General features: G+C 31.0%; 1 long non-coding RNA gene across 2 annotated transcripts; it reads right to left on the reverse strand.

The window, feature by feature from the left end:
* Positions 1 to 10,830: 10,830 nt before the first annotated feature.
* Positions 10,831 to 23,723, reverse strand: LOC129221426 (uncharacterized). 2 transcript variants are annotated; one of them, XR_008580512.1, is made up of 5 exons: positions 23,635 to 23,723; positions 21,588 to 21,825; positions 20,005 to 20,171; positions 15,350 to 15,528; positions 10,831 to 10,963 (listed from the first exon to the last, which is right to left on the reverse strand). It is a non-coding gene; the product is annotated as an uncharacterized LOC129221426 (long non-coding RNA). The 2 variants fall into 2 exon arrangements; XR_008580511.1 differs by lacking the exon at positions 23,635 to 23,723 and having other exon boundaries at positions 21,588 to 22,012.
* Positions 23,724 to 25,268: the final 1,545 nt, after the last annotated feature.

The raw sequence follows: 25,268 nt of genomic DNA on the forward strand, positions 1-25,268 counted from the left end.
ATATGTCCCGTGCGTAACGCTAAGTTTTTATTTTTTCCAGTTAACCAAATTCTTCAAAAAATAATACTTTTGGGGAATAATACACGCTTTAATATACTATTGAAGCATAACAGTTAATCAAATATTTAATTAATAGTTACTTGAATAAAATAGAAACTTAGCGTTACACTCGGGGCATTTTTTCGAGAATCGCCCACATAGCCTTTATCCTAAATGTACACCGTGTAAAGCCGGCTAAAACAGCTAGTAAATATTAGAAACAACAAGCTAGACTTATTATCGTCGTCATGGTAATCTGAAAAATTATAGGAACATCAGAAACGGGCAGAAGAGGTAAATAATCAATTCGTCATTACTCAAAAATAAATGCTTCTCATGTAAAACATTCCAATAAAATACTTCATTATTTGTAATTCTTATGATTTTTTAGCGCCCTGTAAAGGAAACAAAAATAGGACTGCATACACTAATATACAACTAAAAACATTTTTGAAAAACGGTAGTTAAAAGAAAACACTAAAAGAAAAGAAAATACTATGATAATAATAATACATTGTGTGTTTTGTGATTGATTTTTGCTGGTTTCAAAGGGTTTTTTTAGCAATGTTTATTTGCTAATTATTACAATAAGTAGGGGAATGTGAGGCAAATTGAAACTGCGGGACAAAGTGAAATGGTGAAATATTTACTCCGCTTTTAGTGCCACCTATCTGGTTATAATTTAACTATGTAGTAGCATGTGTAACAGTCTATTCCAGTCATGAAAAAATACCTATAAACATTAAAGAATTTGATAGTACAAGCAGTTTCAAAAAGTGACTCACATTGTAATCTTTTCTGGTAAATCAACAATTATTTTTGTTATTATAAAATTATAAATTTCTTGTTATCAACATTTTAAAATATTACTTGAGAACTTCTAATACTTTATGAAACATTTATTTAGTTAACATTAAGCTGATTTGTATTTTCAATATTTTCTACAATCAGTCAAGTACATTCGAAGCAATGTGATATGGAGAATTTTACTTACTTGCTAAATCATTTACTAAATCACTTACTTATTCATTTATTAATTACTTCATTTACATTCCTCCATTTAGTAATTCACTTATTTTCTTATTAATTCAATCTTTGATTTGTTCATTTTTTTTCATGCATTGATTAATTCATTTATTTTTCAGTTTATTTGCTCTAGTATCTTTTCCTTTATTTATTTTATCTTTTATTTACAGATTCATTTGATCAAAAATAGTTTCTATAGTTGAATAGAAAATATTTCATTAGAAAATTATTTTATTTTTCACTTTGCACCATAGAGAAATAAAGTGAAATTGTCTTTTTTTTTTTGGAGGCCCAAGTTTATTGCCAAAAATAAAAAATATTGTTTCAATGCAAGTTTTATTACAAAATAGAATGTTTTTTCTTTATGCACTGTACTTTTAAGAATAAATATACTATTTGTTCATTTTGTAAAAGCTCAGTTATCTTAACTATTTCACTTTGCCCCATATTCCCCTACTTATCTTATTCTAAACATTTAAATATTTCTTAAAATAGATCTTTAACCCCAAGTTATCTAAGTTTAATTTATATATTTATTAATTCATTATTAGTATCAGCTTGGAAAGAAGGGGGAAAACACTCAATGTTCGCATCACATTTTTTTCCCCAAGTGTTTAACTATCACCCCCATTCGAAAGTCTCTCCCCCCCCCCACCCTGAAAAAAGAAAAAAAAACCCTCACTCGTCTGAGAAAAAAAATCACATGTAGCATGATGCATTTCACTTCGCAGTGAAAACCAATTGTAACCGAACTGATGCATGCATTATTAATGTTTTTTCACAATTCTTTGTGTGGTGAGCTTGTTGTGTTTTGTAGTATGAAGATCAGTTTAAATACATCGCTTTTTCTGTCAAACTATTTCAAATTTTAAAATTAGGTGAATTTCTTAAAATATGCTTCAGAAACATTATTTTCTCCCCAGTCTAAAAATACAGACCCTCCTTCCCAAACTGACACTGACAGTATATGTTGACCTTGACCTTAATTTTTAAACAAATCTGCTATTAATTAAATTAAAATACACTATTAGTTTTTTTTTTTTTTTTAAATATCTTTAAAAACAATTTTCCTGATATTCACACAAAAAGATTAATCATTGTTCCCTGATCCCAAGTGAAATTTAATAAAAATTCCTTTTACTTGCAGAAGAATCTCTTGTTGAGTCTGAAATACTTGTCATGCAGGTTGCATTCATATCAGTCAGTTACCATGTACTTAACAAAACTTTAAAATCATCTGAAATGTATTTTGGAATTTGAATTGCTCCAATAAATTCAGTATTATACAAAAAAAAAAAAAAAAAAAAAAAAAAAACAGAAAATGTTTTCTTTTAAAATATTAGTATATTTTGTGTTATTTTGTGAATGTCAGTCAGTTAACTGTGGAATTGACCATATGGATGATATTCTCATCGCGTTAACTTCTGAGAGTTACAAGTATGAAAAATTCATCTCAATATTAGTTGGCAGTCATTATCATATAAACACTACACATTTAAGTACACAAATCAATGCTCAGAAACAAAAAAAATTTAAATTTAAACTGCATGGAAATATGTCAATACTGTTCCTTAATTTAAATACTTCCAAAACTCATGAAGATGTTTTTAAACTTCTATTTAATCAATTAATCATGAAAAAGAAACCAAAATATGTCATTTGAAATATATACAATTTTTAAAAAGACTTTTAAAAAACACATATCTATACTTTCAAAGAAATATTTTTATTTTTCATTAGAATTTTTAATTTTTTACACAACAAACACTTGTACTTAAATATTTCCTCAAAATGGAAAACGTTTTAAATATTTAAAATTAAAAAAAAATTAAAATGTTTGTTAATTTAAAATGCAATTTTTGAGTACAGGTACAGAAATTACAAAAAATAGACAGAAATGACGAGAAACTGGGGAAAAGTTTTATAATTCTCCTTTTCCTGTGTTTCAAGTCATTAAATCCTTTAATATATTACATATAACCTTCACTTTTGTAACTTGTTTATATTATTTAAATTGCCTATGGTATACAAATGGAAGGAACTTGGCAAGGTGGCATATTTATATGACAAACAATTTCGTTTTCAGGAACAAAAAAGTTCCTTTTATCATATTAAAGACTTAATAATGTTCTTATTTTATTACAGTTTAAAATTCGACAAAATAACGTAACCAAATAAATCAAGTGCACAAAAACCATCCTAAAACCATTCGGTCACTAGTTTCATCTGAAACTGCCATTAAAATAGGGGACAGAGATGACAGGGACAGAAACGACAAAACTATAGTTTTTGTTCCATAGGTAAAAACTTTTTCATTTTTTTTATATTTAACTATTGATATTTTTAAAAACATATTATTACTTTTCGGTAAACCAATTTATTTTTACTTACTTTCAATTTATTGGGTATTGGAGATAGAGATGACAATCAAGTCTCCCAGGGATTTTTCAAGATAAAACAAAGCTCACAGACCTTAGAAAATGTTTCACTACATTTAAATGCTGCTTTTCTGCAGAGAAGAATGTTCTTTGTACACTGAAAGTTATTTTATAATCAATTCGTGCCACCTATAGGACGTTATTGCCCTTTTTTCTACTTGGGGCAGTATTTACATAAGACCTGGGCACACATACAAAATGATGTAAATAACAAAATGTATAAATAATGTGAAAAATATTGATATGACACATTCAAGTACACAGTTATACTACATCATAACGCATATGTAATCATTTTTGCAACTCTCTCCTAATACAGTTAATTTACTCAAAAGTTTACGAAAGTGTGTAAGGACAGGGGACAGAAATGAAATTTTACCTAGTTTATTTTTTTTTAAATAAAACTCAATCCCTAAATATGGCTGATACACATCGTTAATACTTTTTGGGAGTATTTCAAATCAGATATGTCAATAAATAATGAAAATAAATGATTAATTAAAAGATATACAATTAAGGCGCAAAAGTTAACAAATTGAGAACAATAACCCATATAAATGAAATACACCGCCAGCTCAGTCATTTGCAGTCCTTGGCTGGAAATGACTGAGCTGGCGGTGTATTTCATGCATTTCTGCTTTAGCCCTGGCTAATGGGCGGTAATTTACTGAAATAACCCATATATTATTCGGTTTGGTTGAAGAACAAACTACATCTATAATATAATCATACTGTTTAACATTGCATTTTGTTTTGCATAGAATTAAAACTTTAAAAAAACTCGTGTTTTATCATCTTTTTATAAACTTCCATCACAAGAAAAAGAAATATCCTAAATGGTACTTAAATTATTGTAAATCTCGTTTTTTTTTCGCATCAAAATAAATTTTGTGAAGCACAGAGACTACTTTTTTTTTTTTTTTGCCAAGTTCAAATTTGAAAAGCTTTCAAATTTTTTGTTTGTCTAGGAGAGGAGGGTATTATGGAATAGTCGAGAAGTATGGAATACTAAGTTTTCGGCTGTGCTTAGTACTGATATCTCGTGCGAATATCATGAACTAGTTAAGGAAGGCTCTCATAAGGAAGGCTTGCTGTTGTTGTACAACTCAACACAACAAAATTTGTTTATCTGTTTTCCAAGACTTTTTGCAGTTAAGTTCTCAAACACTTCTATATACTTGAACATTCAAGCTAAGCATAAATTTACTAAAAGCATTGAAGTTTGTTATACTGTGGTCGTTTTTTAGCTGACACTGTTTTATCTGGCAGTTTAAATGTTCACTTTCCAAGATGGCATGTCGGGTATTATGGAATACTCCAGTGTCAGTGTGAGATAATTCCAAGTGCCAGCAGTGATGAATTGTTCCATTCTGATGTATCGTCTGTAATGGATTTCATGCCATCAAATAAATAACCAGAAAACAAAGACATTGAGTGTGCATTTTCTGTAATGGAAAATTCTCCGACAATCAGCGAGGGGAAATTTTAATTCAATCCATCGTTTGTTCTCTGTGGGATCACTTTGATTGCACTGGGGCAGAAAAGGAAGATTACATCTGTGGCTTTTGTAATTCGTCCTGAACCAGACAAGACTTGCACATTAATTTTATAAACGTGTTTTATTTTCTAATCAAAATTAACAAGGTTTTATGACAGCTGATTAGTTTTTCCATGGTGTAAACCAATCATTCCATATTACCTGACTATTTCATATTAATCTCCATTTGTATATTTATTTTCAATACATTTTTTTTTTCATTAAAGTGAAACAAAAATGCATTTTTTCAACAAGTAACATTTCGTAACAATTAGTTGGATTATATACTCACGATGATTTTGTGGATTTTTATCAAAAAACAGTACAGTTTTTTTTTTTTTGAAATGTAAATGGTATTCCATAATACACTCCTCTCCTCTATACTTAAATGATTGAAAATCTTTTTTTCTACAGAATCCTTTAGCATTAACTGTTCATAGCTAATCTAATAAGTGAATTTAAAAAAAGCTGTTTTTTAACATAGATGAGTACAAAATTCAAATCACAAGTAAATTTTTTTATTTACAAAAAATAAATATTGATGCAATGCTCGCAACATATAACTGGCCAGTATTTATTTCTTCCAGAACTGGGCATTTTACATACCATGCGTGGAACAATTCAAATAGTTGTGAATATTTAACGGCGTTTTTAGCTCTCACTGATTCTGCCATAAGCAGTCGATTTGAACACTGACTTTATCAAAAAGGCCATCTGTTAAAAGAAAGTTAAATAAATTGCATTTTCCTTATGAATATTTATCAAAGAGTACAGCAAAATTGAAAGAAAAACTTCAACAATTCGTACCCTAATATTTTTATAGACATTTTAAAGTGGTTATTTTAAGCTATAAAAGATTGTCATGACTTATTAGCATGAATTTCAATGCCTTGATATACCTTAACATTTACACTTATTATGCATAAAATAATCGACGCCCTATGCACAAAGATTTTTTTTTTGCAGTCAGTTACGTTTTCTGAGTGGTTAAAATGCAACAAACGATTGATCAGCGTTACGCAATCAAGTTTTGCATAAAACTATAAAAGACCGTTACCTACATTATGTCAATTATGATAATGCAGTTCAATATTTATACAGTTGAAATTCAAAACTAAGAATTAAATTATACCAGGAGTTTCCTGTTCTTGAAAGAAGTACTTTTGAAAATAAGTTACAATTGTTCACTTTTCTTAGTGCATATGAAATTTATTTGATCATTATGGTGTACATTATTTAACTTTTAATGAGATCTGATTTATTAGTGTTCTGAAAAATTAGTTTTCTGAAAATATTTAGTGAATTACTTTAACATCAAAAGAGTAATTAATGCTCAGAAGGCGGAAAATTCTGAAATTCATACAAAAATATTTTTTAGAACATAGAATAATCAATTAAAGCATGAAAGCTTACAGGCACTTAAAGTTAAATGCAATGTTGAGCAAAACCTCTAATGTAAACAAAAGGCAGAATAGCATATAAAATTTTGTAAAACACAGTTTATACTTTTTCAGTGCATTTTGAATAACGCAGGGATTTGAAACATATATTAATGTCAAATACATTTTCTCTGCTGTTTGAAATTTTACACACAGAAAATTGAATTAAAGAGCAAATTTAAAACTGAGAACATAATATTAAAAAAATATGGACAGTGAAATTGCTTTTATAACGATTCCAGAATTGAAAACTCTAGATCAACTCTACAAAGTTTAGATTTCTGTGCTCTATTCTTGTTTGCTACAATATATGGAATTTCATGACAATAGTTAATAAGTAATTGCAGACCACAGACTACAGTATACTCTCAATATCTCAAAAAATTTGATACAACAAAAAATTATTTCTCTCCTTGATTTTACGTATTTATCTAATGTTATTTTTTGTTCATACGTCGAAGAGTTTTTAATCAAAACCTTGTGATGTTGAATATTTTTCAAAGTCAAATATAATTTTTTCGGCAAAACCGCAGTTTATTGTCTTGAAGCAACTCAAGGAATGTTTCCAAAAATGAATCACACTCTTCGTTATTTCTCTTGGAGGTTTCTATTGATTCGGAGAAGTTTATTCACTGTTTTTTTTTTTTTAATTCTAGAGCCTGGGGGTGTCAAAAAATGTATATGTCCTAAGAAGCCCATAAAACCTACCTAAAACTTTTTGCCTCCTTCTCACTCCATTTTGTTGGACCTTTTGACCCTATTTTCACCTGTATGAAAAGGGGAAATGAACGGAAAACCCCTTTAGAGACACAGGGAATTGTGCAATCTTTTGCCCAACTTCTTTTGTTCCAGGGAGCTTGAAATTTATTTGAAACCCTTCTGCAACTTGATAATCCAAATCTTGGATAAATTTAGTCGTTGTAAATCACTACATTTTGCTACTTCACTAGAGCTTTCTTTTTTCTCTATTATTTTTGGCTCATTTTAAAAATTAAAATTTTTGTTATTGTATTGCGACTTTTTTCAACTTTCATTACGTGTGTTCCACTTAATTGTAACTGTTTTGACTAATTTTTAGAATATTTTATTATGATTATGACCTTGTTATCTCGAAAACTGGATATCTCGTTTTTTTACCATCCCTTCGACTTCAAGCTATCAAGAGTATACTGTACATTCTAACATTCACAATGAAATTCTTAAAACATGTTTTTTCAGGGATCTTTGATCCTAAGTGTTTTTTAATAAAATGCTAAATGCTGAAACTGAACTGGCCCACGAGATTGAGGTCTGAGTGAACTTAGGGCTACCACTGCCGATCCACAGTAGTTTGAATAAAAAATATTCATTTTGCTTAAGAAACACAGAATGATCCGGTGGAAGCAGCACCAGTTTTAGACTTGAGAGGGCTCTTCTAAGCTATCTCAGGTAAGTTGCTTTTTGCTGATCAGACAATTTTTATGTTGCTGGAAAGACAGTACAGTTAAAAAAATACCCTATGCATCTTTTTGTTTTCATTGTTTTAATGTTGAATTGACCTTGAAGGGAGAGGGGATATCAGGGGAGTAATTTAAAGTCCCCCCTTTAAAAATAGTGTAAAATATTTTCAACTTAAGGGGGTACTGGGGTTACTCCCCAGTAAAATATTTTGAAAAACAGATACAATTTTTAGGTCATAGAGGAATACTGGAACAAGAAAAGTATCAGAAAAAAAAATAGGCAGACTAAACTTTCTCAACGTTATACTCTTTTGAAAACTAATATAATGTAGACGAAATTATTTTTGGTTTGACAAATCGTTGACAATAATCATTAGAGGGAGGAGAAAAGATAACTCATTGTCACTTGATCACATCGAGTTTTGGCATAATAGTTGATTTTTGAACTCACTGACAAACACAACACTGAATCAAGTGTGACATGATGAAAAGTAAGAAATGCATAATATGGTTTAAAAGAAATGAGGAAGAGTTTCAGAAAATAGAGAAAATAGAAAAGGGGAATGTAACATTCAAGCCATTCAAGCAATTCAACGTTTATACTCTTGGTAATAAATAAAAATGCAGCACTAAATATAGCTTGCTCAGCTTATATAAGGTTCATTCAAATGAAACCTGGTCGATGCATCTAACTTCACATTAGACTTTAGAGGGTGTCATGTAACTGCCTGTATGGGGGAACCATCTATTGGTTCAGAGACTGACGCATGCGCAATGTTTGATGCTGCACAGCGACTGTGTGGTTTCACACCGAAGAGGTGGAGGTTACACACTTGTCGAGCTCCTGGACCGGGGAATCACCATCAATCCAGTGTTATCAAGTCACTTTACAGAATCTTAGACAGGCAAATTAGCCGAAACCGCCAGGCATGTTGTCCAAAGGTGCCCACACACGGTCAATGTCGTGTAGACGATATTGCAGCAGTTTCGGTGGGAAACACTGGAATATCCAAAGTACAGTTCAGATCTTTCACCGCGTGACTTTCAGATGTTTCAGAGGTCAGATGTTTTTGGACTTTTGAAACAAGCTATTTGTGGACATTGATTTGCAATGTAGTAAGAAGCATGTGACTAGATCCAGGAATGGATCTGACGGCAGCCTACTAGCTTCTTCAAAGATGGAATTGATCGACTAATGTTGCAAAGGGATAAATGTGCCAACAGTTTAAGCAACTATTTTTGAATTAATAAATTTGTTTCATTTGAATGCCCCTTATAGATAAATCCTGCTCTCGGTGGAAGACCTTAACTTAAATGTAAAATATAGCTTTTTTAGTACAATAGATCAAGCGATTAATGCTTAAAAAAGTACATATGACTAAATGAATAACCAACAATTATTTTCACTTTAAATTCAATACATATGATTTAAAAGATACCCCTAAAATTGTGTTCATCATAGAGTGCAGATATTTGAGGGAAATGTTGACAGAGAACCATGGGACGAAAACGAGCTTAATTCAGCAGTGAAAAACTCTGTTTTGGCCTCATCAGGCAAAAAGCAAAGAACAATTAAAGAACTTTTGCAAATTTTAACAATAAGCGTAGCAACAAATCCTGCTAGTGGGTTCAGAATTTTACACTGTTTGCCAATTAGTGTGCCAGGTCATGGGTGCCCATATGCAAAATTGTAAGGGGAGGGGGGGGGCTCAGATATTTTAATCATGGTTTAGCAGGATATTTTCCCCCATGGAAGCAGATTTCAGGACAGATTGGAGTTATTAAAATTCAACATTTTTAATAACTTATTCATTAATGGCTGGAGAAGAAATGTTTTTACATTTTTGCAAAGAAAAAGTACTAAAAGCAAGGAAGTTCTAATTTCTAGGGGGGGCTCGAGCCCCCGTTGCCCCCCTATATGAGCGACCTTGTGAGAGGTGGAGGAAGGGTTTTTCAAAATCAAAATTAATAAGAATTTGTTACGCTTTATTTACAACATTTCAAGATAGGTTAAATGGTTTGCTACACCAAACATGAAATAGCTGAACAAGTGGATTTCAAAAAAAATCATTTAGAGAGTTTGCAGAATTTTAAGTCGGAAAAACAATCTTTTAGATGTTTTGATTGTTGCAAGGTTCATAGTTACCTGATATCCACTGCCCCTCCCCTCCAAAAAAAAAACAACACTAAACTATTTTAGCCCTGGTACTCTTTTTTTCTACTAATAATTTAGTTGATAAAAAAATTAGACAATGGAGATTTTTTTTTTTTTTTTGGAGCTTCCTCACTGGCAGTACAAAAATGTCCCAAAGGAATCATGAGACTTAGGTATAGTCTTTTTAATTGACTCCCAGATATTGGTTTTGCGATGGACTTTTCCTTTAGCATCACTGAAACCAGAAGTTCTTCACACCGTTCTATTCTAAACACAACTTTGTTAGTGTAAATAAATAACCACTATGCATCTTTTATGTCAGTTTTTCATTCTAGATATAAGAAGTTAATGAAACAAATTTTCACACTTAAGAATGCTGTTCATCTCAAGTTTGTAAAATGCAAAGGAAAAGCAGAATTTTCTGACAATTAAAGAAAAGGTAAAGATTTTCAATATGCTTAAATAACTAAAAAGTGCTTTGAATTACTGTATCTACTGTGTAGTGCTATCATAATGCTGCATTTTATTTTTACTACATACTGTTTCATTTCATGCCTCTCTCTCCCTGAATCGTAATGGTATTTCATGTTGAATAGCACAATGTTTTTTTTTTTTTTTTTTTAATACAGTAAAAATTCAGTTCCTTAAGCAAAAAACGGAAACATGAACGTTAAGAAATGGGTTAAAACAGTTTGAGGGATGTTTACAAATGTCTAAAATAATTAGGTATATTCATAAAAACTCTCGTATATACATACCCTTTTCCTTGTGAGGGGTCTTGGACTGCATACCTTGTGTAAGTTGAGACTCCACTGTACTGTGATTTAATAAGTCGTCTCAATCAATGTTGTTTCCTGATTTTAACAACAGCAGAACTGTAGATCTAAGTCCTGCAATGAGTTTGGATTAGAAATTCATAGAAATTTGGATTATAATTCTGCTAAAAAAAATAAGTCATCAAAACAAGGGGAACAATGGAGGACAGAGAGATAGTTTTTGGAGAGGGTACAGGATAGTAAAAAATAATTAATGTAGTGGTTAAAGACAGAAAGCAAAAAATACATCTATGGAGCTTGAAAACACATTAAATAAACAGTTTAAAGTAATTCAGTTTGTAATAAATGGGTAAAAGTAATTTTCTGAATATTACTTCTTAATGAAACTTTAAATGAAGTACAGATCTTTGTCATTAACACTGCTTCACAAGCAGTAACAAGTACAGTATAACCTTGATTTAACGATTGTTAAGAAACAGGAAAAGGTTATCGTTAAATCAAGGAAATCGTTAAATCGAGTTGAATAGACATTCAATGCAGTCCAATCAGAACCAGTGAAATGTTTCCTTAAATTAAGGAAATTGTTAAATTGGGTATTGTTAATTCCAAGTTATACTGCACTGCTTTTGTTCTTTGTCCACAATCAGAAGTTTATTGTACTCTTCCATCAATGCCAAATCATGCTCGGCTTCATTTTATAACAATTTAAAACATTTCCATTTAGAGTAGGATACAACCAAAAGTAGCAGCTTCCACTGCAGCAAATTAAGTGCATAAAAAAATAAGCCATTTCTGCTCATTGATTAAAAAAAGAAAATACTCCTTCTGAGAAATATAACTTTGTTGAATGTAAAGCAATCTTTTGAAAATATAATCTTTTGGGAGACAAAGGAAAAACATGATATATTGGAATGAGTAATATAACAAGGAGAGATGTTACTGTACTTGAAATTTAGACTTCCTAACACTTTTATACAGATTTAGTCATTTAGATTTATTTAAATTGACAAAAAGCACCCTAATAATATTTAAGTAAAGAGCTGAATAGAATCTTAAAAATCACAAAACATGACAAAAAGTAATTTTCTTCAAGCTTTAGACTCAGCTGCTCAATTAATCCGATTACAGCGTGCAGATAAAAGAAATAAAAAAATTAAAGAAAATATAAACAAGAGATATAATATACAATGCATATGTATAAAGATATTATGCAATGCATATAAGGGCAGGGGGATGTAGGAATTTCTACATCATGATTCATCGCCATTCTTACATTGTGATATTGTAATGCATCACAATGTACATTCCTTTTTTTTTTTTGTAGCACCAGCTAGTAATTGTATTAAAAAAAAAGCATTAAAAGTGCAAGAGAGCAATAAATATTAAACATATTTTTTGAGATAAAAATGAAACTATTTTTTAACGCAAATACATGAAAGCTTATGGAAGCAATCTGTTCATAGAAAAAAGGGGTTCCTCAAAACAACAAAATACATGTATGCCATCTTTGTTGATATTTTGCGCTTTTTTTTTTTTTTTGTGAATGATTATAAGATAAACTTTGTTCATCAATATATTTTCTGTTAAGAGCTTAAAAAATTGCATTTACTGCCTGTGTTGGGAAAAGTGAAGGTCTCTGTTCGCTTACGATCTTCCACACAGAGATGCCCAGAACTTAAGTTTTTGGTTGGGAGGGAATTTTTAATTTGCCAAATGATGCTCTGAATTTTACCGAATGACAAAATATCATAATAAGCACAAACATGTATCTTATAGGAAATGACAAAAAACATCATTATTTTAAAAAAATGCAATTTCACAAGGCAGTCTCCAAATTTACTGAATCCCTATAAAAAATTATTGAACAAGAACATTTTGGGTAGGCCACAGTGACCTCCCATTGGAGGCTGAAACCAGGAAGGACCTCTCGTTTATTGAAGGTGAGCTCTATGATTTGCATCTCTCTATTTCATATTCTATTTCTGATTTTGATTCTGTTGATAGAACTTTTTGGTTCGAGAGGTGCATTTTCAGTGGATTCCATCTAACGTTGATGTACACGGTAACGAGATGGCCGATATCTTGGCTGAAAAAGGGACTGGTGAGCCATTATATACACCTGATTCCTTGACTTACCTGGAGCTATTTTCTGAGGCTAAAAAAGACGCAAAGTCCTCCTGGACTGTCCCCCCTACCTCCTACCCATAATTGGTACCAGGCGAAGTGCCCGGGAGGTACATTATCTCTCAAGTGTGGTAGGCGAGATCAGACGACCATCACTAGGCTCATTAGTGGACACCTAAAATCATTGACTTATTGCAGTGGAAAAAAGACTTTTCCAACCTGTGTGAAGTGTGCCGACCATCAGGCCACCCCCGAACTTATACTGAATTGTCTGGGACTTTCAAGATTGGATCTTTTGGCGGATCCAATGTTGGTGTTGGATTTTTTGAGAGTGACGAATTTCATAGACCTGGTTTAGCGCTGCTAAACACCGGAGATTTGCAACAACAACAGAACTTTTTGGTCTGAAAACCCTTTGTTCTTTAGAGAATCATCAATTTATTAGCTTAACTTTGTAAAAATTAAAAAGTTGTTCCTTCTGAAAATTTACCAGCGGTAAATAAAAATGTTGTCATCAATAATTCTAGTGTTTCTTTACACAGCTCTCAAATTAATGCTCTAAAATGCAATGATAATCTTGCTCTGGCCAGTTCCATTCAGGCATGAATCTTTTACCCTTACATGCCCTGCCGGGCATGTAAATTTTTGATCAAATATTTTTTCCAAAAACTTTATTATTTCGTATTTTATTGAAAAATTACTGTATTCTTACTTGCAGCTCAAAATTAATTCAAGCCCCACTGCTAAGATGGTTTGCTGTTTTCGGTTTGCGTGGAAGCGATCCTTCCCGTTATATAATTTATTTTGTTAAATTTAAAGATGGCCTTATATGTACCATTTTTTAATGATTTATATAAAAATAATTTGCTTGATTAATTCTGTACAACAAATTCAAAAGCTTTTATTGATATACAATAAGAAAACCTGGGCATGTAAAAATTCGCGCACATATCTTTTAGACAAACATGCTCCGCAGGGCATGTAAAATTTTAAAGATTTTTCTAGCCCTGTTATCATACACTCAAAAAGATTGCGTTAGGCATCTTATTGCTTCCAATGCAGGCTTTAATACTAGAATTTCCAAACCCGTCTTTACTAATACTGTTAGTCGTACAGTAAAGAATTTAATTTCTAATTCAGATATAGTTGTTACCAAAGGTGACAAGGGTGGTCATATTGTTGTTCTTGACAAATAATCTTATGTTGATTTCTTCTGGTCCATACTAAAAGATTTCTAAACATCCTAGTGATAAGGAGTTTAAGACTATTTCTTCTACTGTCAAGTTTGTTCAGTCTATTCCTTTAAATGTTAAATGCTCTGATATTTTGTCTATTGCTAATTCTGGTAGATTTTTATGCTTTACCCGAGGCACATAAAGCTAGCATTCCTTTCAGGCTAATTGTTTTCAATACTGGTACGACTTCTTATAAACTTGCGAAATATTTAGTCTGCTGTGTTTTCTCCTTTTATGAGTTAAAAAACTCTGTACTGTAAAATTTCTTTCGATTTTGCCATAAAAATTCATAATTCTTTTATGGCTTTTTTTGATGTGAACTCAGTATTTATGAACGTTCCAGGTGAGGATTCATTGTTATGTCTTCGAAAAGTAGACTTCCTAAATTTCATTTTACCTCTAAGGAAATTGAGGATTTAATTTTCCTTACTCCTATTTGTCTAAAGCAAAGTTCTTTTGTTTTTAATGATAATATTTTTTTTTTAAATGTCAGATGGTCTGGCTAATGGAAACCCACTTAGCCCCATCCTTAGTGAAATTTACATGCATTACTTTGAGGTCAAGTTTTTTCAGTAACTAGTTTCAATTCTATGTTTGCTATGTTGATGACTGCTTTATTTTTATGAACCATGATCAACTTAGCATTGATAAGGCTTTATCTATTTAAAATTCTGTTGATCCTCATATTTCATTCTCTTGGGAAAAAGAACAGAACAATTGCTTTCCATTTCTGGATGTTCTCGTTTCGCGAACTAAGTCCAGTTTTGAAACTACGGTCTATTGCAAACCTTTTGCTGTTTCCTTACCCTCACATTGTTTATTGTCTCACACTTCAAATCAAAAATATTCAGCTTTCAAAACATTTGTTAGTTGTGCAATGAATATTTGTTCTTCACCTCAGCTTCTTAATGTGGAACTTAACTATTTAAGATAGAGACTATCTGCCCAAGTTAATTAATTCCATTTATAAAAAACTTTGCAAAAATCTTTGCAAATTGAAGTATTCTTATAAAATTATTAGTTCCGTCTTTAGCCCTTTTTTAAAACTTATTAAGCTATATTTTTTTATTATTTTAAAACAAAAAGCCAAATTTGAAACATAATTAAAGGAAAATAGCATTTACAGTTTAAGACCACTTACTAAATAAAAAAGTGCCATTAGGCGCTGACATTCCCAGGGGGTATACTAGATGGAAATAGCCATCTCCATTGAGCTTGTGCCACAAGAAATTTACAAAGTCGTTGCTTTGAGGATGGCCATACCCAGCTCAAAGCTTTCTTTTCAGCAGTAGAATCATCAGTCATAAAAACAGCTGGTAACTGCAAACAGAAAATTTATTTAAGTTATCATATTAAAATGTAAAATACACTGGAATGCAAGACTTATAAAACTGTAACAGTGAATAGCCAAAAAAAATTTCATTCATTTATTAATAGCAAAAAAAAAAAAAAAAGAATGAAAAACAGTAAGGGTACGTAACGCTGTTTTTTTATTTTTCATCCCATCAAAAAAGTTAAATGAGCAGTTTCATTATGCGTTATTTATGCCAGAGCCATATACATTTTCTAAGGAATTAGTAAAACTCGAGACTTCATCCTAACATATGACTCAACTGAGAATGCTCAACTTATGTGTAGTTATAAACTACATGCACATGACATCAATACTGAAAGTGTTTTACTTAACGAGCCAAGTTTAGATAAAGCGGTAAAATTTCCGTTTTCATACTTTTCTATAAGACTATAATATTTATTATAAGTCGGTCAGGTCATTCGATTTCTCCCTCTTATATAAGCTTTATAGTACCTTGCATATTTGGCAGGGTTGGAAAAAAAAAAAAAAAACAGTTTTTTTTTGAAAAAAAAATGTTTTTTTTTTTGGTTGAAACCAGTTCTTTGGTTTAAACCAGGTTTATTAGGTTTAAACTCTGATAGTAAGAATAACAATTTTATTTTGGGATATTCATGAATATTTAGTGATTTAATCGTTAATGAATGTTTAATATTTACATTTGTACTTAATTACTTGATTATTAATTAAATAATTTAAAGTAAAAACTTTTAATTTCATTTTCTCATAAATAGTGCTTTCTATAGGAGAAATATTGTTTGAAAATCTTTAACTACTAAAAAAGTACCATAAATTTAATAAATAGGCCTTGGCACAAATGAATAATCAAAGAAATATTTTGCTGTGAGAGTTAAGACATAATTATAAATAACCAAGAATAAAATCTTGTAAATCAATTTCTTCATAATTATATATAGCTTTCTAAGATAAGTTAAAAATAAAAGGGAAACTAAAATCAAGTATTTTAATCATATATAGTAAATATTTTGCAGTATCTACAAATAAATCACAAGTCTGATGTACATTACACAATTTTAGAAAGCAAAAGACAAACAGATGTTTTTTTTAAAGATAAAAAAAAGCTAAAGATAATGTAAGAATTTACATAATGTATCATTCAGAGGACTTTTACAAATAGGGCAGATGAGGCAGTGAGAAGCAAAGGGATGCAAGTGGACATTTTTAAGTTTTGAGTAAAACTCGTTTAAAGATAATGTCCTAGGGTAAGACATTGAATTCTTTTTTTTCTAAATCCTGCTGTATAGCAGCACTTACCAAGGCTACTAGTACTATCAACGCTTGTCCCAAGGCAGAGGAGAGGTTCTCCTACCATGTGTACTGGTTATCTCCAAATTTCTAATTTTGTCACTTACATCCCTTTGCTTCTCACTGCCCCAAATAGGCTTTAAAAATAATAATAATGTTTTTCATTGCAGACACTATTTCTCCTGATTTAATGTATTTAAAAATACAATTTAAAAAAAAAAATCATTTCAATTAAAACTCTCAAATAAAATGACAAGTTCTGAAGTGTTTTTTCCAATCCCAAACGTATTCCCTACTTTTTACAATACAAATCCAAATAATGAAACTATTCTTTTAACATATCTGAATAATAAATACATTTTACTATTAAAAATTAGTGTTTCTTGATTCTTTTACCATTCATGCATAATCCTTTTATTATATTGGGATTAAAAAAGTTCATTAAAAGGTGAAAACTTGACACTAAGTTTGGTATAAGAGGACAGAGTTAAGGGGATATTTTCTGTTTTCAAAATTTTATACATCTTTTGTCTTTTTTATTTCTCTTGCTCTGACTGCATCCTCTATCTTAGATGTCAAAAAGTGTAAGATATTTTTTTTCCTTGTATTTAAATATTCTACAGAGATTAGATTTATATACACAGCAAATTGCTTAATTGATAATGATACATGATTTATCTCTATAAATCTTAAGCAATGAAGCAAATTTGGTAGTAAAATCAAGTAATGGCTGATATATATAAAGAGGAAAAAAAAAGGAATAGATAAAGAAATTAAACTACTTGAATTTTTTCTCTATCTAATTTTAGAAAAACATATTTGGTCTGCTTTATATTTATGTGCCTGATAAGAAAAGTTGAATTTAAGAAAGAAAAGAAAAATTATTGAGTAGATTTACATTACATTAAAAAAAGATGGAAATTTATTAAGATGTAATTTATCTCTAAAGCTTTGTTTGTCATTTTGCATTAATTGGATTTTACATCTTCCAATCATATGTAAAATTTATGGAAACATCGGAGGGAAAACAATTTAGTTTTTCAAAAAAACATTTAAAAAAAAACATATGATTTAAAAAAAAACACCTGGTTTAAACCATGGTTTACTACAACGTGGTTAAACCAAACAACCCAGATATTTGGCGAATAGAGGAACAGTAATCTCATTTAAATTTAAAATGTTCATCCATGGGACATTCTTGGCAACCCGAAAACCCAAAGGTGGTACTAAGTTGGCAGTTATCGCTTCTTCTTTTCTTTCTAAGACACGTTCAGTGTTTCTTAAATTGTGTTCTGCAAACCCATGGGATGCATGTTCTCTTAAGGGTTTAAACAAAACTTCCATTATTTGTTTGTCTTCAAGTTAATAGCTTAAAAATTAGATAACAAAGTTTGAGTGAAGCTTTTAATCAGTATTTTTTTAATGAATAGCAGAGAAAATATCAATAAATAAAGAAATACCACAACAGACTTACTAAATGTGACATGAGAATTCAACTTTCATCTATAAGTAAAATGAGTACCACTTATCTCATTAAAATGTAAACTTTAAAACTTTTCTTGAAACAAGTTAAAAAGCATTTTCAGAAGCTTTGCGTAAATTTCCAAAGTTACCTTTTAAAGACAATAAATATTATTCAAAATAATTTTTGTTTTATAGCAAATAAACCATTTTCAGAATGCAGCATTCAAACAACTCTATGGAAGGAAAACCAGGGTTTCCATGAAACAAATAAACATTTAAAAGGATTCCACTAATCAAAAAAGTTAAGAAATATTGCTCTATTCAATGTGAATATTAGCAAAACATGAAAATTATGATGCCAAACAAGCTATTCACGTCAAACAGATAGAGCATATGGTGTCAAAATAGTATGTCTGAAATCAGCCCGTATTTTTATGAGGCTTATTTCTCATTGCATCCGTTATTTTACTCGAGTAAGAGTTGCATTCATCAGATTTGTTTGAACCTTGTTTCTTTTTGTTTAAACTTTATTTAAAAGTAGGTTTTGAAAATCACTACGATGTACTATTTTTTGAATTGCATTATTCGCTGCTCTAGTTTTTTTTTTTTTTTAAGTATTGCAATACACTACAAACTAGAAAAAACAGCAGCTACTATAGTAGTGCACTGCTTACGATCAGTGATTTATTGTAACAACAAATTTCCACATCGTAATTCTTTTAATAAGTATGGGAGCTACCACTCCCTGCTCGCCTTAGCTTACCACACCCCAGAAACTTCAAGCAGTTCCATTTGGATTGGAACTCGACCTTCTTGCTTCGCTACATAGCACATACTTACTACATAAATACTGTAAATGCAAAAATATCATGCAATATATTTGTATAACAGGGTTACTCCAGCACTTTTTTAATTTATTGAGAACTAAAGCATTTTATCTATTTCAGACTTTGCTTGAAATTTTAAACATTGATTATGAAATTCAGCCCATTTTACGCAATAAGTTTTAACGATTTCACTGACTGCTGCAATGTTATCATTAGCAAGTACAGGTTTAATAATGACCAAAATACTTCTGGGCAGTTACATTTCTTGCCTTTGGCAACCTTTCTAGAATAAAATGATAATTGCCCAAAATTTGGCAACTGTGTTGAAATTTAAAGCATCAAAATATATCCAACTATTGAGAACCTACTTTAACTTCAAAATATTCCATTGTATGAATGCAAAAATAACATTTAATACATTTGTACAACAGTGTTACTTCAGTACTATTTTAATGTATTGGATATTGAAGCATTTCATCTATTTGAGACTTTGCTTGAAAGTTTAGACGTTGATTATGAAATTCAGCCCAACTTTTTTCCATCTTGAAATTTCAACAATTTCACTGACTGCTGCAATATCATCATTATAATTCTTGTAATATAGTAAAATATGTGTATACCCACCATTTTCAATATAATCTAAAATAGTATTTAACTAGATTTCTTCCATTAAATTTTCATATTGATAAGTAAAGTAAATAAAGTTATTTTTTTCTGTACAGTATTTATTATTATTATTATTAGTTTTAATATAAATTAAGATGAAAGCAATTACTAAATTTTTTCCACTAAAGCATTTAGACAGTGATTCTTTTAACAAATTAAATGTTTTAACATAATTTACTTCAGTTTGAAAATCATGAAGCAAAATAGCTAAGAGAGTAGCACCTGCATTAGTAACATTCAAAGTGACTATAACAGTAGATTTTGCAGTCTCACAGTTTGTTGTAGAGCCAATAACTATTATTTCTTCAGCTGACTTCAACATTTGAGATTGCATCTTTGTTGGTTAACAATTGTAAATCGTTGCACTTTCTCCAGAAAAATTTTGGATCCTGAAAAAATTGGTATTTTAAAGATTATGAAAAAATATCTATGAAACTAGCAAGGAATCAACAAACTTATACTGAAGTAAAAAAAGGAAGAAAATTTTTAGCTGATAATCTCAGTTAAGCAATTTAATGTAACTTAAAAAGAAGATTTAGCTAGTGGCACTTAGGTCAAGTAGTCAGGGCCTGACTAACACATGGACCCAGAGGCCTGGTTTTTAAATCAAAAGGGGCCCAAAAACAACTGTCAGTAAAATAGTTTGAACGTTTGTTCATTTGTATCTTATATTTTTAACAAAATATCAAAAATTTTATACCTACATCCACTATAATACTCTATATTTTTGAATTTCGCCCAATAGTCAACTCTTGATCTATATAGCCTTATAACTATAATATTCATTCACCTCTAGGTTTTCATTGGGTCCGAAACTCTAGAGATGGCTGCCCATAACTTGAAAATTTTAGTCAGTCTCTTTTAACTTTAAGGTATCAAAAGTTGATTGTATCAGCAAAAATATAATAAATAAATAAAAAAAAACAAATGAACCAATAGGATTTTCAGATATCAGAGTTAAGAGGGAGGGAGCCCTGAACGGAAGCTCAGCCCTTAGTTCCAAATTCATCATTCAGCCAGGCGCTGAGAACCAAGTACTTGACTGAGTACCAAGAACTGATCTTGATTGCAAAAAGAACCATGCGAAGCATTTTACTCTTATTAGAAAAGCAGTATAGACCTTAATTAGATAATCATTTTGTTAAATTAAAACCAATTTGAAAGTCCATTATGGACCTCTAAAGTTTTAAAGTTATTTTGCTTTTTTTTTTTTTACGTACTTACAGAAATCTGACATTAATGTATCACTTTCAGACAAAATAATGATTTCGACAACAATAATTATTATTGTCGATCAATTATCAATCGATAATACTAAACAAATCTCAAGATTAGATAAATTTACCAACTTTAAGCTGTACATACTGAGTTTCATAATAAATTTAAAACTTATATTTATGAACAGTATACTTCCATTGAAACATAGAAAGTATAAAGTTAAATAAGACAACATTAATTTTCAGGAACATTTAATTTTCATTGTACAACTGGCATTTGTCTTGACATGCAGCGACTCCAAAAAAATTCCCAAATTTATGTGAGGGGTAGTCTCTTAAGGAATTTAAAACACTCTTTAATCTTAATTTTGAGCATCAAAGGAATTTTCACAGGTTATTTTCTATGGAGATTTTTCAAAATTTTCCATTCACAAGACTCTTTTTTTTTTTTTGCCATATTTCAGATGTAATAAGCAGTTGGCGCGGTGGCAAATGCTTAGTACATGCCTTTGTGATGCCCAATTGGTTGAGTTTAAAAAAAATGCTTCGGAGATGAAGAATCTCACTGTGTAAATAATATTTACTTACCAGAAGAATTAATGGTATTTTTTCCATAAGCTTAAGAAATGGATCAAAAGCTGGCCCAAATTTTCGCTAAGCAAGATTTGAAACAAGTACTGGACCTGATGAGCAGTGGGATTATTGCTGCATCAGCTTTAATTGTTCAATAAAATTTTCCTCCGGCATCAATTTGTCATGATGGTAGGCTCCAGCTTCTGCAGCCGACATGGCAGAGGAAAGAAAATTCTTTAAACTGTTCTTCTGCCTGCAGAACAAGAGACAAAGAATTAATGATAACTTAATAACAGATAGATATTTTACAGAAATACAGTTAAGCCCTTCCTGCTCAGTCCAGTCAAAATCGCAGGCTGCATTTTCATCTATTTACTGTGCCTGTGATATTTCTGGACTAGAGTTACAAAGTGTGCTTTGGCCTATAACAGTTTATGTAGTACAAATGCATTTTAGAATTATAATAATTTAAAATTTTGTTCTTAGTGTTGCCCATAATTTTACCATAAAAAATATAGTAGAAAATGTTTCTTATTGAAAATGCTATGCATATATTCATTTTATTTTTTTTAATCCAATAATTAACAATATATTCTGTTATACTTGAAAGCTGCTAAGAAATAAATAAGTTACATCAAATATTACTTAGTTAATACTTATATGAACAGCATTAATTACTTTAAAATGAAGCTATAAAAATATTGCATTCTTTGAACATTTCGAATTAAAAAAGGACACTAGTTTTTTCGTTAACATCTATCAGGACAGATGGGCCAGTAGTATTATTATTATACCATTAAATAATATTTTTAAATTATATTTCTTTAATATTCATAAAATTTGCTTTTTTTCTGTAGACAAAATTTAACCCATTTTGTAGACATTGATTGAAATTATAAATCCTAATAAATCAGGATTATGCAACATAATAAGAATTGTCCAAAAGTAAAAAAAGACTGAATTTATACCAGTTGATTCTTATTTAAACAAATGCCAATTCTCTGCACATCCACATTTCATCAAATTTATAAACATTCTCTACAGTTGAGGCGAATCTAACCTGGCAGCATTGTGAAGGCTATGCAGATCCTAATCATAGCATTGCAACGTTGCCAGGTTAGGTTTCCCCAACTATAGATAATTAGTCATATGTGATATAAACATTGAAAAAAACTGTGAAAGGAAAGTGGAGGATAAAAGAATTTTCATTTGTTACTTTTAAATAAAAGGAAATAAAAAGTTTCAAAAATAAACATACTAAATCTTTTATTAAATATAGATACTGAATGACAAGCTAAGGAAGAATGCATGTATATTAATCTTCTACAGGGGTGACCACCTAAGGGGGTCATGGCGCAGACTGCACCAATGAAATTTTTAGGGAAGGGTGTTTTAAAGGGTATTTTTCACTTTTTGGGGGGGCTCTTGCTTTTGGGGGATTTCTTATATTTAGGGGGTGCAGCCTTGCTCTTATGAGGGGGGGGCACCCCTGACTTCTACAGCCACTTCTAGCAGAAGAGGCAGTAAAGAGGCAAGGGAGAAGATAGCTTTAATCAGGTCACTGATCTTCATTTAGGATAAAATGACTAGGCCCAGCCTAGTTGGGCTCAGAGTCTGTTGCTAGTCCTCACATTCGTATTGGTATTAAATTCATACAATATAACTTCAAATATATTGACTTAAGTATGTTTAGGTATCTATTATAAAATTATGATTTTTTGAATGGTGGATGATTTCTTGTTAAACTATTCTGTGATTTAATATCTGAGTAAATCGATTAGTTCTTTTAAACATCAACTCAACTGCAGAACGTACTTTTAATGTGACAAAAAAATTTAAAATATCTGCTTTTCTAGTAGTACCAGTTCAAGCAAAAATAAATAATTTGAGAAATTAATAGAAAGATCAGACAGCAAGCTAAAAATGTTGTACACTAATTATTATGACCATATTGAAAATTTGGATTTTTGTATCATATTAAATTAATATTATGGAGAGAAAAATGGACTATGGTGATCTGTGTGTGTTGAGACTTGATTAAAACACCAGTTACAAAAATTACTTCACTATCCTTAACAATACAGTGTAAAGAAGCCATTCAATCACATTTGCCAGTCGGAAACGTGTCCTAAACACGATACACAACATTCCATTTCTCGATCGCGGAGGAAGTAGGAGTTGTTTTTACTGTTTGCCCGCGGCGCCACTATATATGAAGGAGTACAAATATTCGGGAGAGTGTCCGTACAATAGAGTATCCCTTCACAAGCGGGCAAAACGCCAAAAAATATCCAAATTATTCTAATCATCATTCAACTGTTAGTTTTGAAAAAAAAAAAAACGCAATTTTTGTAAATTTATGTTCTGGAGAAAGTTACTTCGTTTAAAAAAAAAATTAAAGTTACATGCATTTATACATGAAACCTTACTAAAGTTAGTGTTTTTGGGTGAGATAATGAATATAAAAACTTGTTAAACAAAAAAAGCATTGGAATTCAAAATTCTGAACATGTTATTTTGTGCCTGGTCAAAATTTTCAATTTTTCAGGCGTGGAATGTTTTTTTTTTTTTTTTCGGGAAATAAAAAAACCATTTTTTCCCGAAATTTTTTCACTTCCTCCCATATTTCCTTCCGACCGTTCTCATCTTTTTGATATAAAATGTTTCGAATCGATATTGGTTCTGGCAAACAAAATTTTACAATAAAAATTGTTCTAAAAAGTAGTACAACAGGCATTTTTTCTACCCACAGGTATGATAAGGATCAATTAATTAGTATATAACCTTAAAATAACATTTTTTCCTGATGAAGAACCGATTAGTAATAATTTTCAAACCACTTGCCAAAGTGTTATAAAGCTAAATTTTTAATGTGCCTCCGTCTTTTTTTTTAGCAATCACATTGCTTATTGTTCTCATTTGCCTGTGTTGATGTCCTATGATTTTATTCCCCCCCCCCCATGCTTCCCCCACATTGCTTACTGTTCTCATTTGACTGTGTTGATGTCCTATAATTTTATCCCCCCCCCCCCCCCCCGCCTTCCTTTGCAGCACCATCACCGTCGACCGGACCCTCCCGATGCTGCTCCTCTAGCGAAAACCGTCTCCAGATTGCGTCTATAACCTACACACACGCTTCTATACACACACACACACATACCCACATACTCATTCCTGCACTCAGACACAAACACATACGCCTACGTACACACACACATTCGTGATTGCGAAAAACATAATTTGAATTCAAGACGTCAAAATTCAAATTAATTTTCTTGTTTTCTATTTTTGCTCTTTTTTTGAGTAATAGACCGTTTTAGACGTCTATCCGGCCATTAATTGTATTTCACCCCCCCCCCCCACCCGCCTCCCTCTGCTGCACCGACGACGACCGGCTCCATGATGCTGCTCCTCCAGCGAGCAGTGTCCACTGGAATCCGTTATTCGTTCCCTGCCGGGCGGCGGCGTCTATATCCTACACACACACATACGCACAAATAGTACTCAGTATGCGTCAAAAACTCCATTTGTCTATTTGGGCGATTTTTCTTGCAACATCTCGTCTTCTCTTTTCTGTCGGGTACTTGTTCAAAATTAGGAAATTGTATTTTAGAATTGTGAATCTTCTCAAGCACGGTAAACAAATCATGCTATTCTTGTTGTTCTAGGAAGTTGTTAAATTTAAAAAATATAAAT

Source organism: Uloborus diversus, chromosome 4 (assembly GCF_026930045.1).
Source record: "Uloborus diversus isolate 005 chromosome 4, Udiv.v.3.1, whole genome shotgun sequence".
Classification (NCBI taxonomy): domain Eukaryota; kingdom Metazoa; phylum Arthropoda; class Arachnida; order Araneae; family Uloboridae; genus Uloborus; species Uloborus diversus.